This window comes from Schistocerca nitens, chromosome 9 (genome assembly GCF_023898315.1).
Source record: "Schistocerca nitens isolate TAMUIC-IGC-003100 chromosome 9, iqSchNite1.1, whole genome shotgun sequence".
NCBI classification, from domain to species: Eukaryota; Metazoa; Arthropoda; class Insecta; order Orthoptera; family Acrididae; genus Schistocerca; species Schistocerca nitens.
In genome coordinates this window covers 246,523,309-246,542,229 of record NC_064622.1, presented here as the reverse complement: position 1 = coordinate 246,542,229, position 18,921 = coordinate 246,523,309, and the positions used below count along the sequence as shown (strand labels likewise).

Below are 18,921 nucleotides of genomic sequence, written 5' to 3'. Positions count from 1 at the left end.
AATCGGGTGATGCTGAGGGGATTAGATTAGGAATTGAGACACTTAAAGTAGTAAAGGAATTTTGCTAATTAGGGAGCAAAATAACTGATGATGGTGGAAGTAGAGAGGATATAAAATGTAGACTGGCAATGGCAAGGAAAGCGTTTCTGAAGAAGAGAAATTTGTTAACATCGAGTATAGATTTAAGTGTCAGGAAGTCGTTTCTGAAAGTATTTGTATGGAGTGTAGCCATGTATGGAAGTGAAACATGGACGATAACCAATTTGGACAAGAAGAGAATAGATGCTTTTGAAATGTGGTGCTACAGAAGAATGCTGAACATAAGGTGGGTAGATCACGTAACTAATGAGGAGGTATTGAATAGGATTGGGGAGAAGAGAAGTTTGTGGCACAACTTGACTAGAAGAAGGGATCGGTTGGTAGGACATGTTTTGAGGCATCAAGGGATCACAAATTTAGCATTGGAGGGCAGCGTGGAGGGTAAAAATCGTAGAGGGAGACCAAGAGATGAATACACTAAGCAGATTCAGAAGGATGTAGGCTGCAGTAGGTACTGGGAGATGAAGAAGCTTGCACAGGATAGAGTAGCATGGAGAGCTGCATCAAACCAGTCTCAGGACTGAAGACCACAACAACAACAACAATCAGTTCTTTTATGCTTTATGCAGGGTGAGTCAAAGGAAAGGTGCATGCTTTGAGGGTGATAGTGTTAGTGATCCTGAACATAAAACTTTATTGGGACATTTGCCCTGTTCTGAATAGCTTCCGAGATAGAACGTATTTAATATCACTTTAGTACGTTTTTCATGAATAACTCGAAAACCGAACCCTCCAGCAGAACCGTCTCACAGTACAAAATTATATTACATTAAATTCCCTACAGAAAATGTCCTATTCCTTTTTTCTCTAGGACTAATAGTTTGCGCGAAGAGAGCGCGAGAATACCGAAAATCTCGCAGGGCACTTGTGCGCGGTAGCTTAGGTAATTTTTGTAGGAAAGTTTGGTAATTTCACGACCTGATGGACCACAAGTTTCCTGTATCAAATTGTTCGTCTCAGCTTCCTCTTCACTACGGTAGTACGTTGTAAACAATGACAATGAGTGAACAATACAGCAAAATAAGTGACAATATACATTACATGTCTTCTACTAGAGTTGTGGCGATTCGTGAATGAGTCGTTCATTTGAACGACTCTAAATAAAGAATCGTAAGAATCGAATCGTGATACGGACGAATCGTCGTTCAAAAGAATCGTAAGAACGATTGCGTGTTTCCGAGTCGTGACGATTCCCAAGTACGCTATGCTTCGGAGGCAACTTCCGAATCATGCCGAATGATTACGACCGCCAGATGGCAGTCAAGTGGAGGAAGCGTGTGAACAAAGGAAGCTCGGAACAAACAAACGAAGTTCGTGGGCCGTAATATTACTCGTGAAAACCAAGCTGACACTTGGCGGTGGCTGACGGGAACGAGCGTAAAAGCATTTCCCAATTACTATCGCTACCAACAGCCAACGCGCCGACGTCAGCTTAGTTTGCGCGAGTAATACACGATCTTGTGATGACAGAAACGATATACAGCGAGCACACAGCTCCCAATACACCCGATTAAAATCAAAAAATCCAAAGTATGATGAATAAATACGTACCTCTTATTTGATGCAGATGCAATGCAAAACACACACACCTTCTTTACACACGAGTAATAGCACTTGGATTATGTATTATATTTCGCGTATCTCGAAAACGGCCGTAACGATTTGGATGAAATTTTGTATTTAGACTGGTTTTTGCTTTTTGAGTTCACCTACATAGTTCCATACTATTTCTGGCATATCTTATCATGACACAGTTCGATTCTAACCCCATTGACAATTTCAGACATGTCCTGTCATCTGTGAGTAAGATGTAGAACTTTTTGCATTCCGTAAGAGTCCTGCCATCGCAGACTAGAATGAATCGTGAACGAATCGTAGGAATCGATTCGCGAAGTGAGATTGAATCGTAGGAATCGAATCGGGAAAAAGAATCGTGTTGCCCAACTCTATCTTCTATCTCCGCAACCATTCGGAATAGGGGGTATCTCCAGATAACGTTTTTTATTCAGAATCACTAATACTAGAGCCCCTAAAAGCATGTACCTATCCTCCTGACGCACACTGTGTAGCCTTTTATACAGGCCTGTGGGAGCCAGGATGGGCCCTTGGGTAGGTCTCACCTGTCCTTTGACTTGACTGCGTTGAGTACCCAGTCTTCGTTAACCTTTTTTGAAGGCTTGTAAGTTAGCTTGAAGCAATAATTTCGAGAAAAGAATGCCGTCCAATTATAACAACCGTTATTCGCATATTGTAAAATTTCCGGCTAGGTGGCCGGTGGAAGTAGCTTCTTCGATTAAAATCGAATGCCATATTAACTACTTTCCGATTGCGGCCAGCTTTACACGGCAGAAAACATTGTGTTTAATAGGTCTAACACGTAAATAAATAGGACGATCCCAAATAAACTACACAGAACATCTCAGCAGTTGTTAATACAGACCATCACGTCTGCTCTCGTAGATGTAGGCGCAATAAACAATGCTGGCCATTTCAAGTTCGCAGTCGTCAACAATCAGTTAATTACGGTCGACGTCCTTTGATTTCTATCGATTAAAGTAATTCCAGCAGTCACCCCATCGAGAGTTTTCCTTGAGTGCTTTATAGTACGTACACAGCAAACAATTCACATTTTAGACAATTATGTATGATACGAGGGTTGCTTTTTAAGTAAGGGCCGTTTTTATTTTTAAAAAAAGATACAAATACTTTTGTAAAAAAAAACTTTTATTTTCTGATTATACACACTTTTACCTATTTTTCTACATAGTTGCCTTGTTTATTTAAGCACTTGTCATACCGTACAACTAAGTTTTTAATTCCCTCTTCAAAGAATTCGGCCGCCTGCTCCGACAGCCAAGAGTTCACGGCCGCTTTCACTTCATCGTCGTCATTGAAGCGCTGCCCGCCAAGATGTTGTTTCAGGTACCGGAAAAGGTGAAAATCGCTAGGAGCAAGGTCGGGGCTGTATGGTGCATGGTCCACAACTTCCCAGCCAAAAGAATCAATCAAATCCCGAGTCTTTTGAGAGGTGTGAGGCCTAGCGTTATCGTGCAGGAGCAAAACTCCTTTTGTCAGCATGCCGCGCCTTTTGTTTTGAATTGCTCTGCGGAGCTTCTTTAGAGTTGCACAGTAGGCATCTGAGTTGATTGTCGTTCCTCGTGGCATAAAGTCCACTATCAAAACACCGCGCCGGTCCCAGAACACAGTTGCCATAATCTTGCGCTTTGACAGCGTCTGTTTGGCTTTGACCTTGACGGGTGAGGTTGTGTGTCGCCATTCCATCGATTGTCGCTTGCTTTCGGGAGTGATATGGGATACCCATGTTTCATCTCCAGTGACAATTTGACTCAACATGTCATCCCCTTCTTCCTCGTAACGAATCAAAAAGTCCAATGAAGTGGCAAATCTCTTCCCTTTGTGGTCCTCTGTGAGGAGTCTGGGTACCCACCGAGAACACAGTTTCTTAAAGTTTAGGTTTTCAGACACAATTTTGTACAAAACCGATCTTGAAACTTGTGGAAATTCCAAAGAAAGAGTGGAAATTGTGAATCTTCTGTCCTCACGAATCTTTGTTTCGACTGCAGTCACCAAATCATCAGTGATCACAGAGGGCCGGCCTGAGCGTTCTTCGTCATGGACGTTTTGACGACCATTTTTAAACTCTCTAACCCATTGACGCACTTTACCTTCACCCATTGCATTCAAGCCATAAACTTCTGTTAACTGACGATGAATTTCTGCAGCTGATAGGCTTCTCGCGGTCAAAAAACGTATCACTGACCGTATCTCACACGCGGCGGGCGATTCAATAATCGTAAACATTATAAAGTAGCACAGCGATGCGTACACGTCAGCTACAGAGCTGCAACTTGCATCAGTGTGAACGGGAAGGATGCCGGCAAGTGGTGCGGTGGCTTGTTGCGGCGTCCGCGCGAACTACGGGACTATACGCGCGAACGGCCCTTACTTAAAAAGCAACCCTCGTATACGGCCTATAGTATATTCTACACTATGATTTAGTGACCTGCATTACGCGAAATTTAATTACCCAAACAGTCAGGCGATGCCTCGTAGTCAATTTGACAATAGCATGTCGAAGGAGGCAATAGTGGACGTGGACATGGTACAGAAGAGCTCCCTTTTTCTAGCCACCGTTTGTTACGCCTATACTGAAGCTCTTGTCTGGCTTCCTTGGAAAGAGCAGTTCTTGTATCGGAGCCCAAAGAGAAGAATATTTTCTTAATTACTTATTGAAGTATTCAGATTAAGATTAAGGCCTTCAGTAGAGTACCGGCGTTTCAGGGTGGCTCCAGAACGGCTCTGCTGCCATTAACGTAAGAACCACAAGATAAGGTTAGAGAGGTTAGGGTCCGTACGGAGGCAGATGGATACTCATTTTTCCCTGTTGTGTTTGCAAGTGCAACAGGAAAGCCAACGACTAGTACTGGTACAAGGTACCCTCTGCGATGCACTATACCACGGTTTGCGGAATATGTATGTAGATGTAGACACTAGTAATACAAAAAGGCGTACAACTGATGTGAACACAGCACTTAGAAATAAAAAATGGTTCAAATGGCTCTGAGCACTATGAGACTCAACTTCTGAGGTCATCAGTCCCCTAGAACTTAGAACTACTTAAACCTAACTAACATAAGGACATCACACACATCCATGCCCGAGGCAGGATTCGAACCTGCGACCGTAGCGGTCGCGCGGTTCCAGACTGTAGCGCCTAGAACCGCTCGGCCACTCAAGCCAGCCGTAAAGCTACATCTAGGCTACATCTACGTGATTACTCGGCAGTCCTTTCTTGAGTATTTGTCAGAGGATCCATAGAACTACTTTCAGACTATTTCTCTATCGTTCCAGACTCGAATAGCTTGCGAAAAAGTGCTCACGTAAATCTTCCGTGCGAATTCTTAATTTTATCGCAGTGGTCATTCTCCCCATATAAGTGAGAGTCAACAAAATACTTTGACACTGAGCTGGAAGTTGGTTAGCGGAAATTCGTGAAAGGATCTCGCTGCAATCAACAATGGCTTTGTTTTAATTATTTTCATCAAAATTCGCTTTTCAAATCCGTGACACTCTCTCCCCATCAGCGTAATAATACCAAACGAGCTGTTCTTTGAACTTTTTCGAAGTTTTCCCTCAGTCTTATTTATAAGGATCCGGGATAGAACGGACAACCCAGCTTAGGGAGTCTCTTTAGCAGATTTGTTGCATCTCCTTGGCAATAAAACGCAGTCTTTCCGTCGCCTTGCCCACAACATTTTCTGTGTCATAGGTGCAAGTTAAGATGTTCGCAATTGTAATACTCAGGTATTTTGCTGAATCGACAGTCTAAAGCTTTGTGTGATTTATCATGTAACCGAAATTTAATAAGTATTCATCCGGAGAACCTCACATTTTTATTTTTCAGGATCAACTGTCACTTTTCGTGCCATGGAGACATCTTTTCTAAATTGTTTTGAAAGTAGTTTTTATACTTTGATAACTTTACGAGACAGTAAACGACAGCATCATCTGCAAACAATCTAAGAGGGCTGCTCAGTTTTCTCCGAAATCATTTATATGGATTAGGAACAGCAGAGGATCTATAACGCTACTTGGGGCAACCCCAGATATAGCTTCGATTTCACTAGATGACTTCTCGTCAGTTGCTAGAAAATGTCGTCTTTCTTATAGGAAATCATCAATCTAGCAGAACTAAGACGATAATCCATGACCACGCAGTTTGATTAGAAGCCGCTTGTGAAGAACGCTGTCAAAAGAGTTCTGAAAATCTAGAAATTTGGAAACAGATTGAGATCCCCTGTCGATAGCACTCATTTCTTTGTGTGATTAAAGAGCCAGTTGTGTTTCACAATAACTATATTTTCTGAATCAGTGCTAACTGTGCATCATGTGTGGTTTTCTTCGAAGTATCTCTTAGTGCTGGAACATAGCATATGTGGAAAAACGGCAGAGTTCATATTAGTTCATGAAACGTAGAACAACAAAGGCAGATCACAGTCAGGTAGGTTTACAATAAGGGGACTGGTAGCAATGAGCGGGAGCCGAGGGGTTGGGAGAGGGAGAGATGAGGAACACAAGTAATGAAGAGACGCAGGGACAAAGTAGCTTAACTGACAGGAACGAAATGAGAATGGAGCATAAATGAAGAAACTGGAGGCATTTGCTTTAATGTGTGACAGAGAGACAGCTGGTCATATACAGGGTGTTACAAAAAGGTACAGCCAAACTTTCAGGAAACATTCCTCACACACAAAGAAAGAAAATATGTTATGTGGGTGTGTGTCCGGAAACGCTTACTTTCCATGTTAGAGCTCATTTTATTACTTCTCTTCAAATCACATTAATCATGGAATGGAAACACACAGCAACAGAACGTACCAGCGTGACTTCAAACACTTTGTTACAGGAAATGTTCAAAATGTCCTCCGTTAGCGAGGATACATGCATCCACCCTCCGTCGCATGGAATCCCTGATGCACTGATGCAGCCCTGGAGAATGGCGTATTGTATCACAGCCGTCCACAATACGAGCACGATGAGTCTCTACATTTGGTACCGGGGTTGCGTAGACAAGAGCTTTCAAATGCCCCCATAAATGAAAGTCAAGAGGGTTGAGGTCAGGAGAGCGTGGAGGCCATGGAATTGGTTCGCCTCTACCAATCCGGTCACCGAATCTGTTGTTGAGAAGCGTACGAAAACTTCGACTGAAATGTGCAGGAGCTCCATCGTGCATAAACCACATGTTGTGTAAAGGCACATGTTCTAGCAGCACAGGTAGAGTATCCCGTATGAAATCGTGATAACGTGCTCCATGGGGTCCAATCAAGACATCACCAACAATGCCTGCCCAAACGTTCACAGAAAATCTGTGTTGATGACGTGATTGCACAATTGCGTGCGGATTCTCGTCAGTCCATACAAGTTGATTGTGAAAATTTACAATTTGATCACGTTGGAATGAAGCCTCATCCGTAAAGAGAACATTTGCACTGAAATGAGGATTGACATATTGCTGGATAAACCATTCGCAGAAGTTTACCCGTGGAGGCCAATCAGCTGCTGATAGTGCCTGCACACGCTGTACATGGTACGGAAACAACTGGTTCTCCCGTAGGACTCTCCATACAATAACGTGGTCAACGTTACCTTGTACAGCAGCAACTTCTCTGACGCTGACATTAGGGTTATCGTCAACTGCACGAAGAATTGCCTCGTCCATTGCAGGTGTCCTCGTCGTTCTAGGCCTTCCCCAGTCGCGAGTCATAGGCTGGAATGTTCCGTGCTCCCTAAGACGCCGATCAATTGCTTCGAACGTCTTCCTGTCGGGACAACTTCGTTCTGGAAATCTCTCTCGATACAAACGTACCGCGCCACGGCTATTGCCCCGTGCTAATCCATACATCAAATGGGCATCTGCCAACTCCGCATTTGTAAACATTGCACAGACTGCAAAACCACGTTCGTGATGAACACTAACCTGTTGATGCTACGTACTGATGTGCTTGATGCTAGTACTGTAGAGCAATGAGTCGTATGTCAACACAAGCACCGAAGTCAACATTACCTTCCTTCAATTGGGCCAGCTGGCGGTGAATCGAGGAAGTACAGTACATACCGACGGAACTAAAATGTGCTCTAACATGGGAATTAAGCGTTTCCGGACACATGTCCACATAACATCTTTTCTTTATTTGTGTGTGAGGAATGTTTCCTGGAAGTTTGGCCGTACCTTTTTGTAACACCCTGTATGTTAATTTTCAAGAAGTTTTGACATTGGCAAAAGGGAATGCTTCGGCTACCACATTTCTTAAACGCAACAGTGCAGGAACCGGTTTTAAATGATGACTCTAGGAATATACTGTAACTCCCTAGTTTCGCTCCTGTAGGGATGGAGAGGGCAAAATTGGAATAATTACAGCATGTATGGAGGCATTCAAACTATCGTTCTTCCCGCGCTCCGTACGTAAACAGAACGGGAAAAACTGTAATAAGTGGTACAATACGTTGTACTCTCTGTTATGAACTTCACTGTGGTTTGCAGGGTATGGACTTACATCTAATGCATTGAATTTTGCACAGAGAGCAGGGTAGATTGTTCCAGAGGCGGACAGCGGCAACAGAGAAGTAGTTTGCGAATGTTTTTGTTTTATGGATGGCCGCAACTACGATACTAGCTAAATGAGCCCTGGCGCTTCGATTATGAGGAGCTCTTAGGCACTTGATCCCTGCTGTAAACGTAGAATTGTCCACTTCACAAAACGAACAAGCGCAACATCCTACAATATCAATGAGTCAGTCAGAATCGGTCAACTCCTACAAACACCTGGGCGTAACGCTTTGGAAGGATATGAAATACCGGCCAGAGTGACCGAGATGTTCTAGGCGCTTCAGTCTGGAACCGCGCGACCGCTACAGTCGCAGGTTCGAATCCTGCCTCGGGCATGGATGTGTGTGATGTCCTTAGGTTAGTTAGGTTTAAGTAGTTCTAAGTTCTAGGGGACTGATGACCTCTGATGTTAAGTCCCATAGTGCTCAGAGCCATTTGAACCATTTGATATGAAATGGAATGGTCAAAAAAATGGCTCTGAGCACTATGGGACTTAACTTCTGAGGTCATCAGTCCCCTAGAACTTAGAACTACTTAAACCTGACTAACCTGAGGACATCACACACATCCATACCCGAGGCAGGATTCGAACATGCGACCGTAGCGGTCGCGCGGTTCCAGACTGAAGCGCCTAGAACCGCTCAGCCACTCCAGCCGGCCTGGAATGGTCACATGGGTAAAGTAGGTAGTAGACTTCCTTTTATTGGTAGAATACTGGGGAACTGCAGTCAGTCTACAAAGGAGATTGCTTACAAATCACTCGTGTGACGCATTCTAGAATACTGCTCAAGTGTGTGGCACCCGTACCAACTAGGTCTAACGGGGGCTATTGGACGTATACAGAGAAGAGCGGCACGATTGGTTACATGTTTGTTTGAACTGTAGGAGTGTGTCACAGGGACGTTGGACTGGCAGACTCTTGAAGATGACGGAAACTATGCTGAGAGAGCCTACTTACAAAGTTTCAAGAACTGGCTTTAACTGATGACTCTAGGGATATGCTACAGCCCCCTACATATTGCTCACAGTGGGATTCTGAGGGCAAAATTAGATTAATAATAGCATACACAGAGGCATTTAAACAGTCATTCTTTCCGCGCACATACGAGAATGGAACGGAAAGAAATACTAATAACTGATGCAATGGGATGTACCCTCTGCCATGTACTTCACAGTAGTTTCCAGAGTACAGATGTAGATGCAGCTGTTGATATCGGGGTGCGTGCACACTTAAGGTGCCGATGAGAAGTAGACTCGCATAACTTGCCTGGTCGCATCCATCCTAACGGGAAGTGTGACGCACTGGCGTTGCCAAATAGACGGATGTTGCAGCACACATTCATCCATAATTCTAACCATCCAGAGTTTTCACTACTCGCGCCGTTTTTAATAACTTCGCAGCAGTCGAGGTTGGGGCAGAACGAGTGTTTGCACGTTTCCCATCCTATGGAATAATATTCTAAAATTTCTGAACAGCTTAGATGCAAGCGGAAATCTTCCAAGACGTGGCGACAATGTTTTTCTATACGGCTGAGTTCGTCCAAAATTACACATAAGTTGTTCACAGGTTTCGGATATGGTATAGGATACCGTCGAGAAGCGCAGGATCCAATTTTGCACGGCATTCAGGTTAGGCGAGCCGGGGCTGCAATGCACCCAGGTAGGCAAGCTTTCGTTCAGATCCCTGCCACCTCATTCTTAGAAGAGAAACATGTTCCGCCGACCACCCCTCGGAAAACCCCACGCTCGCCTGGGGCCATTAGAGTTGTCGCCAGTCCTCAGGGAGGCTCTCGTTAACCGCAGGTACTGTGTGTGCCATGTTAACTTCAAAACGCTGCCGACAACTTTATTTATTCCCGATGGGACAGAAATTCAGAACCTAAATCCGCTGTCTCATCTCACCTAGTAGGCCATCTGTAGCATCATAATGCAGTCCGTCACGTGAGAGACGTAGTGGAGCGATTGCTAAACACAGAAAAATATAGTTACGAAGAATAGTTTCTGACAAGAAACTTCTAATTATATACCATGTATACGAAGTATCGTCTCAGTTGTGCGACTGAATTTCTAATTTCCACTCAGAAAGGTCAAAGATCGTAATAATCGACGGAAAGTGACATCTGGCGTACACCAAGGAAGTGTTACAGGCCCTCCGCTGTTCTACATCTACATCTACATTTATACTCCGTAAGCCACCCAACGGTGTGTGGCGGAGGGCACTTTACGTGCCACTGCATTACCTCCAAGCCTCCGTGCGCGCTCGAATCTCTCTAATTTTACATTCGTGATCTCCTCGGGAGGTATAAGTAGGGGGAAGCAATATATTCGATACCTCATCCAGAAACGCACCCTCTCGAACCCTGGACAGCAAGCTATACCGCGATGCAGAGCGCCTCTCTTGCAGAGTCTACCACTTGAGTTTGCTAAACATCTCCGTAACGCTATCACGCTTACCAAATAACCCTGTGACGAAACGCGCCGCTCTTCTTTGGATCTTCTCTATCTCCTCCGTCAACCCGATCTGGTACGGATCCCACACTGATGAGCAAAACTCAAGTATAGGTCGAACGAGTGTTTTGTAAGCCACCTCCTTTGTTGATGGATTACATTTTCTAAGGACTCTCCCAATGAATCTCAACCTGGCACCCGCCTCACCAACAATTAATCTTATATGATCATTCCACTTCAAACCGTTCCGTACACATACTCCCAGATATTTTACAGAAGTAACTGCTACCAGTGTTTGTTCCGCTATCATATAAGCATAGAATAAAGGATCCTTCTTTCTATGTATTCGCAATATATTACATTTGTCTATGTTAAGTGTCAGTTGCCACTCCCTGCACCAAGTGCCTATCCGCTGCAGATCTTCCTGCATTTCGCTGCAATTTTCTAATGCTGCAACTTCTCTGTATACTACAGCATCATCCACGAAAAGCAGCCTGGAACTTCCGACACTATCTACTAGGTCATTTATATATATTGTGAAAAGCAATGGTCCCATAACACTCCCCTGTGGCACACCAGAGGATACTTTATAGACGTCTCTCCATTGAGAACAACATGCTGTGTTCTGTTTGCTAAAAACTCTTCAATCCACCAAACAGCTGGTCTGATATTTCGTAGGCTCTTACTTCGTTTATCAGGCGACAGTGCGGAACTGTATCGAATGCCTTCCGGAAGTCAAGGAAAATGGCATCTACCTGGGAGCCTGTATCTAATATTTTCTGGGTCTCATGAACGAATAAAGTGAGTTGGGTCTCACACGATCGCTGTTTCCGGAATCCATGTTGATTCCTACAGAGTAGATTCTGGGTTTCCAGAAATGACATGATACTCGAGCAAAAAGCATGTTCTAAAATTCTACAACAGATCGATGTCAGAGATATAGGCCAGCCCTAGATTGTTGGCAGCTGAAGCCGTCATTAAACGTCTCGTAAAGTCATCAGGAGATGAAAACCAGTTGTAAAATTAGTTAGACACGATATCTGTATGGTGCGAAAACTGGCAGTTAATCTAAATAAGGAAAAGAGTGAGGTCATGCACAAGAGTACTACAAGAAGTGCGTTAAATTTCAGTTACACCATAAATCACACAAATCCAAAGGCTGTCAGTTCGACTAAATATCTAGGAATTGTAATTACAGACAACTGAAATTGGAACGATCACACAGATCATGTTGTGGGGGAGGCAAACCAAAGACAACGATTTGTGGGCAGAACACTTAGAACATGCAACACGTCCACAAAGTACAGCTCTTTTATTATTATTATTATTATTGTCGCCAAATAGGGGAGAGAGAGAGAAGCGATCTGGGTTGGCAATCATTAAAACATTACCAACTTTCTCCTGTGAATGCGAAAAAATTTTGTTGGAACGCATCTACGTAGGCAGATATGATCATTATAATAAAATAAGATAAATCGTACGGAAAGACTGAAGTGTCCATTTTTTTCCACGCGCTGTTCGAGAGTGGAACCCTCTCCTAGGCACGTAAGATTAATTGCGGAGTAATCACGTAGATGTAGATAGTTAAGTTCACGTTGCAGAAATGTCGAGAGGTTAAGATTACTGAATGTTTCTCACAGGAATTTCTTTCCATAAAAAGGATGCCGTGCGCTCTCCATAAAGTCAGTATAATAGGTTATCAAAGTTTCTAAGGGCCCCTTATATTAAGGCGACACTGTCATTAATAAGGAGATGGCTACAAATTAACTATTACGAAGAGTGTTACTATTGATTACATTCTCAGCGACAACTGGAGCTGTATTTAGTTTGAATGATGAGGAACGTGAATCTCTCAGTAGCGTGAAAGCGCCTGACGAGAGGTTAGGATGAAACAGAAAAGGCGAATTTAATACGGACATTATCGAAGTGGTACTCAAATATGTAGAATTGCAGACTGCAAGTTTCGTATAGGAAAACATGTTGATGAGAGAGAGAGAAAAATATGTCATACTGATAAACAAATCGAATTTTACAATCGAGTAATATAATGGAGTTTATATTTATATATTTAGCACGTAGTACCTCAAAGACATTTCAGTAGCCATATCAGGCACCACAAAATATGACAAGGGTATAGTTTTCACAGAAATGCAAATGCGTAAAGGACTTCATCTCTTTTTGATAATGAATGTCAAATTTTGATAGAATGGTTACCTACATTTCACACTTGACACTGGCAGTCGGCAGATGGCGCTTCAGTGGACTGCGGTGTTGGCGCACTGCATTCGTTGTGGGTGCAATTACATTTCCGTGGAGTGAATTGGGTAGCTCAGCTGTCTGCAGGACCACAACAGTACAACCTATCGTCGAGAAAATGGAACTTTTCTAATAATGGGAATTCTAGACTGGAATATCAACAATGTAAGGGAAAGATAGATTGCTACTGGCCGTAAAGACGACACGTTAAGTTGCAGACAGGTACAATTAAAACACACTTACACATAAGCTTTCGCACAGCCTTCGTCGCAAAAAAGAAAGTGAAGCGCACACATCATTCATTCACACAAACAAGCACACATCACGAACACATGACGGCCAACTCTGCCAGCTCGGTTCAGGATACGTTGCTTGTATGAATGAATTTCTGTGTGTGTGTGTGTGTGTGTGTGTGTGTGTGTGTGTGTGTGTGTTTCTTTTCCTGACGAAGGCTATGGCCGAAAGTTAATGTGTGCCTTTTCCATTGTGCCTGTCTGAAACTTAACGTGTTATCTTTACGGTAGTTAGCACTCTCTGTTCTCCTTACATTGCTTAACTTTTCTGCTAATTTCTATATTAGAACAAATACAATATTACTCTATATATTGCTGTTAAGGCATACAGCACGACCTGCAACAGTTTTCAAATTGTTAGTTTTTCCGCTCCTTTTGAATCACCCGGCATGCTTGTTGTATTACGAATTTATATTTATTACAATACTACAATTTTTTACTGGAGTTAGTGTGTCACGTTGGTCTGTTAAAAGTAACAACAGCGAGCTGTGTGTATGAGGTAATCTCAGTAGCAAGCAGGCAAGCACGTGTATACCGCATAAATCGGCTTTAACCGAGAGATAACCTCGTGGGACTCAGTAGTAGCGCTACGCACGCGCATTGAAGTGGGCAACACTGCGCATTGCGTGAACGTGGGCGAACCAATCATCTTCCGAGGCTACTGTGACGTACTACTGCCCAAGTTAACAGAGGCGCGTTCCAGTTGACTCTGCGACAGTGTGAAGCGGGCGCGAACATTGAAGTTATGTGGTTGTGATGTGCGCGCATATAGTTATGACGAAGCTAAAACTGATAATGAATGTGAAATAGTGCTTTTTCTGCTGTCTTCCGTGCTTGTCACTGGGTGAGTTTCAGATACTTACAGAGCATGTTGTCCGAGTAGTTTTCGGGTAACATGTTCTGGAAAACTACACTGCGCATTTTCCGTACGGAGGTGTTCAAAGCAATTGTTATAGAACTGTAACGATTTAACTCCTGTTAAATGTAAAAAGGTTGAACAGAATTTCCATGTACATGAAACAGGCAAATTTATGTTCACAAATGCTTATACCACAGCAAACGAAAGTAAGATTTCTTGGTGTGATTTCCACTGCTATTTACACACAATTTATAGCTTACCTGATTCATGCAATTGTTTGTTAAATTTACTGCAGCCAACAGAATTATTGTAACTATTGTGATGTAATCCCAGTAGTACGATCGTCTTTATCCACAAAGCACTGTATAAATTAGTTAGAATTTGATTGTGGTGGGTATGGTTGCTTTAGTCAAGGGAACTTGCCCTAGATGTTTGCCGTGCAGCGGAGGTTCATTTTTCACACACAAGAATAAAATTTCTGGCTTTGTTTTCATTTAACATTGCTGCTAACTAAAGAGGAGCGGTTTTAGAGTTCCATTGAATCTTGCATATTTCGCAGCTGAAGACTTAAAATAGCCCGCAAAACGTAAGTAGTCTGACCGTAGGTACAGGTCAGTTTGTCGACTTATTACCGGTCATATGACCGCGTAATTTTTCATTATGAAGATTACGGCCTTCCTGTGCAGCATGTATTGAAAAAGACGGTAACATCAATTTCTTGAAATATTGCACAATAACAGCTTTATAAAAAATTTCTTTGGATTTTGATTTCTCTGTTTTCTTATATTTTATCGATTCCTACGCAGGTTAACGCATTTTCGGCAGAATGTGACATTGTAATAAGTGGAAGCTGTATTTAGTTACGTAGCGAACGAAGCCGAATTTCGTGTGAGCTACAACGTTTGTCGTATAACAATTGGTTGCTGTGTTGAGTGGTACTGGTGATATTTTAGTTATTCGTCCAAGTATAAGGTTTATCAAGGCAATAAGATACCAGACAATGAGCCAATATAAAGGACAGCGTATATAACATGCTTTAAGGGAATAGGGGAAGTAGCCTACTGGTATTGGACAGGTGGTCTGTCTTGGCATTTATATGACGTGACTTAAGCAGTAATTTAGCAGTCACTAGGCAAACTTGCTATTCTGTATCCTGTTGTTAACAGTTGACTGTCATGTTTGCGAACAGAAAACAATTTGCCACCAAAGCTAAGAAACAGTTCCCTCAAGAAGTAAAGCAACAGGTGTATATTGCAACTCCCAGTGAGAAAGCTTTGTTCGCGTTACCATGACGTACCTTTTGCAGACTTGAGCACTGAAATGTACCGTAGCTCTGAAGCACTGTAAAGATCAAACGCCGCCAGTAGTACACTAGAACCACAGTCCAGTACCTTGTTACAATGCTTTTTGCACCTAATCAGTAGGAAACGTGGTTGATACACGAGTGTTTTACAGTAACTGGTTTGGCAAACATAGAAGTTAAAATTTGTGGTTCATTTTCTTTGTCGGCCTGTCTGTGTGTTTATGGAAGCACTGTGCGTGATGTCTAGCGTCGCAGTAATTTGTATAGTGGTAACTGAGTGGGAGTATTTCGTCTATTAATACCACATTTTAAAGAATCAGTATGGTAATAACAGTAGATAAAAACGATCCGTATGGGGCTTGTTTTTACTGCCAAGCAGTCTTCAAAATGTCATCGTCCGGTTTTGAGATATTTCGTACCAAAAACAGTAGAAGCTTCTGCACTACGGTTCTATTTGTGACCGTAATTGTGGCATACATGTGAATTAGTATTACTCATGCTGAGAGACCAATAATGATGTACATTAGTTTCTCAATTACTTCAATATATCCATAGGATGTTGCTACCTGAACATAACTTGTCTTCAAACACGTAGCAGTATCGTGAGTTTACATTTTTGCGTCGTGTTCTCTCTCTTAAAGCTTGGTGCACTAGCTCTGCTTCTGGAATTTTACTAAAACAGGTCCACAGTAACTATTCCCACAACACACTGAACTGACATCTTTTAACTGTAGCTTATATCAAGAGCGTGTTGAAACAATGTCTAGAACTACTGTCTCAAAACTTATATTATTCCCATATCTCCCAGAGCAATAATAATCCTTAAGTACCCTAAATCAAACTTCTCATATCTGTGCTGTGGGATCTTATACATCCTGGCCTATGCCTCAGTCTCCAACAACAATAGTACAAACAGTGTAGAGCTGGTGAGATGATAACATGACGATATGCATGAGATCTGTCTTGTTAGTGCCATTTAGCATTCTATAATGTAATGTGACAACTGCCAAATTGTCAGGAGAAAGGTCACAGATAAACCTAATGTACTGAACACACTGTTGGTTGTAACATCTTGTAGTATAATGCCTGTGCCTGTTCTATGGGATCTCTTACTAAATGCATGCGAAAGTAAAAACTGTTTTAGGTGGCCTGACTGACACCTTGTACACTAGATGCTCACTTCATAACAATTTATTTTTGTGCATCCCCATTCATTATTCTAAATTTGCTACATGATCTCTCTATATTCTTTTTATGAGGATAGGTTCTGCATTGAAATTTTCTTTTATATATATATATATATATATATATATATATATATATATATATATATATAGAGAGAGAGAGAGAGAGAGAGAGAGAGGGGGGGGAGGGGAAACATTCCATGTGGGAAAAATTTATCTAAAAACAAAGATGATGTGACTTACCAAACGAAAGCACTGGCAGGTCGATAGACACACAAACATACACACAAAATTCAAGCTTTCGCAACCAACGGTTGCTTCATCAGGAAAGAGGGAAGGAGAGGGAAAGACGAAAGGATGAGGGTTTTAAGGGAGAGGGTAAGGAGTCATTCCAATCCCGGGAGCGGAAAGACTTACCTTGGGGAAAAAAGGACAGGTATAGACGCGCGCGCGTACACAAAAACAAACACACAAACACAAACACACACACACACACACACACACACACACACACACACAGACACAAGCAGACATTTGGGTTTGAAGTTCATCAAGCTTTAGTCTTCTTCTTCTACTTTTTTCTGATTATTATTGGGGCTCATTAAATTTGAAAATAGGAATTGGTTATAACTGATGGCTTTGAAATTATTTCCTTGTATCTCTCTCTTATTGAAAATTGCTGCATCTTTTCTCCAGTATTTCTAAATTTTCTTTGCAGGTTATCTTGTTCTTTGCTGCGTATTTCAACCAACAAAGTTATTGCCCGGCAGTTACAAACATACTATATTTTTTATTCTTCTGTTTGTACAGCAAGTTTGCTCCACATGTTTATTGGCAAAGAAATAATAGCTGCAACACTGCAAACATTATACATCTCCAAATATGTGACTTTTCTGTTTTTGGAAAAGTTCTTTATGCATCATTTGCAAGTATTGGGAAGTTCTTTTGATTGGGTGAGTAGGAGTGGGGGGGGGGGAGAGTTTGGGGCAGGAAAGATATGTACCGGCAGGACAATGAAACCCACTTACAAAAGTGTATTACAGGACAAAGGAGACAAAAGTTCATAGTCGGAATTCTGTCTGTTTGAAACCCATTACTTTTTCGAAGAGTACAGAGTGCAAGTTACTTGAAAACTGGAGGTGGCCTTTGAATTTGATCATCAGGTGTCATGTATGACAACAAATGTCATAGGTTACAAAACATAGTGTGAAAAGGTTGATAACAGTAAGGGCAAGGGCATCAAATATAAAATGAAGTCAATATGTAAAGTACCTTAGTCATATGAGGCAGATCCTTGTGAAAAAGTATAAAAATGAAGTAGTAGCTAGGAAGACCCAAAATAGAGCTTAGAAAAAATGGAGGTGCAGGAGGACAGGCCATGAAGAAGTGAGCAGCAAGTGTAAAATGTGTACGTCAGCCAGTTGCCGCCTTCAGAAAGTTTCTTTGTATGTTTAGTAGGAGATAACAAAGTGCAACCAACCATTAAATGCAAGGTCATTATGATGTGTTCAGTAAAATGGGTTTGCCATAGTAGGAGATTACTCTGTGTGCAATTTCCTGAGTGAGAGCTTGGCAGTTTTCACATTAATATGGAACATTGCTGACACTCTTGGGTAATTCAACATATCACATGAATTTGTCCTGCACTACAATCACATCAGCTGTACATGGTTTTTAGACTTGTTGTTAGAGCCTGTAGCGCATGGGATATAATTAACAAGACTCCCTTATACTGACAAGGTAAGTGAGGTAGTTTTGTTAGGTGTTACTTTAGCAGATGGAAATCTGTTACTAAAATAAAATTGTTCTGTGAGCTGGAAGAAAATTTGTGATAAAATCAATTATTGACACCTTTTTGTCATACTCATTCATCAAGCTGCTTTTAAAAAATCACTGGAGTCTTCATTGTGTGGCATGATGCTGCTTTAATTTAATTTAGGTACGTTTACATTCAGCTTATTTACACATACATAAGCCTTATAAATTACCTTAGTCAGAAGTTGATTTGTCTTACGGGTAATAGGTTGTCACTGCATCAGAACCAATTAAGTGCTAAGATTTAACTGAAAAAAACTTATGCAAAAGTGATAGTGGATGTCATTGTAAAAAAAATTCCTTTTTATGTTCCTGGTGAGGATGAAAGTGTTGCAGTGACAATCAGATTCCTAGGATATTTTGTTTACATATACTGCTTTTCATATGAAAATTTACATAACTTCTTGAGCAGAAGTTTGTTTGCTTCCGCATTTTCTTTAAAGACAGTTACCTAAATCATACAGCTGTGTAGTGTGATTTGGTGGCTAAGTGGGTAAATTTTTCAAACTACAAATTCAAAGCTCCAGCATTCAATC

General features: G+C 41.9%; 1 protein-coding gene across 1 annotated transcript in view; it reads left to right on the top strand.

Moving 5' to 3' along the window:
• The first annotated feature begins 13,939 nt into the window (after positions 1 to 13,939).
• The window catches only part of LOC126203420 (uncharacterized), a 501,622-nt gene continuing 496,640 nt past the window's right edge, over positions 13,940 to 18,921 (top strand). The window contains exon 1 of the mRNA XM_049937727.1: positions 13,940 to 14,068. The gene's annotated coding sequence lies outside the window, so the exon portion shown is untranslated. The remainder of the gene's footprint in view (positions 14,069 to 18,921) is intronic.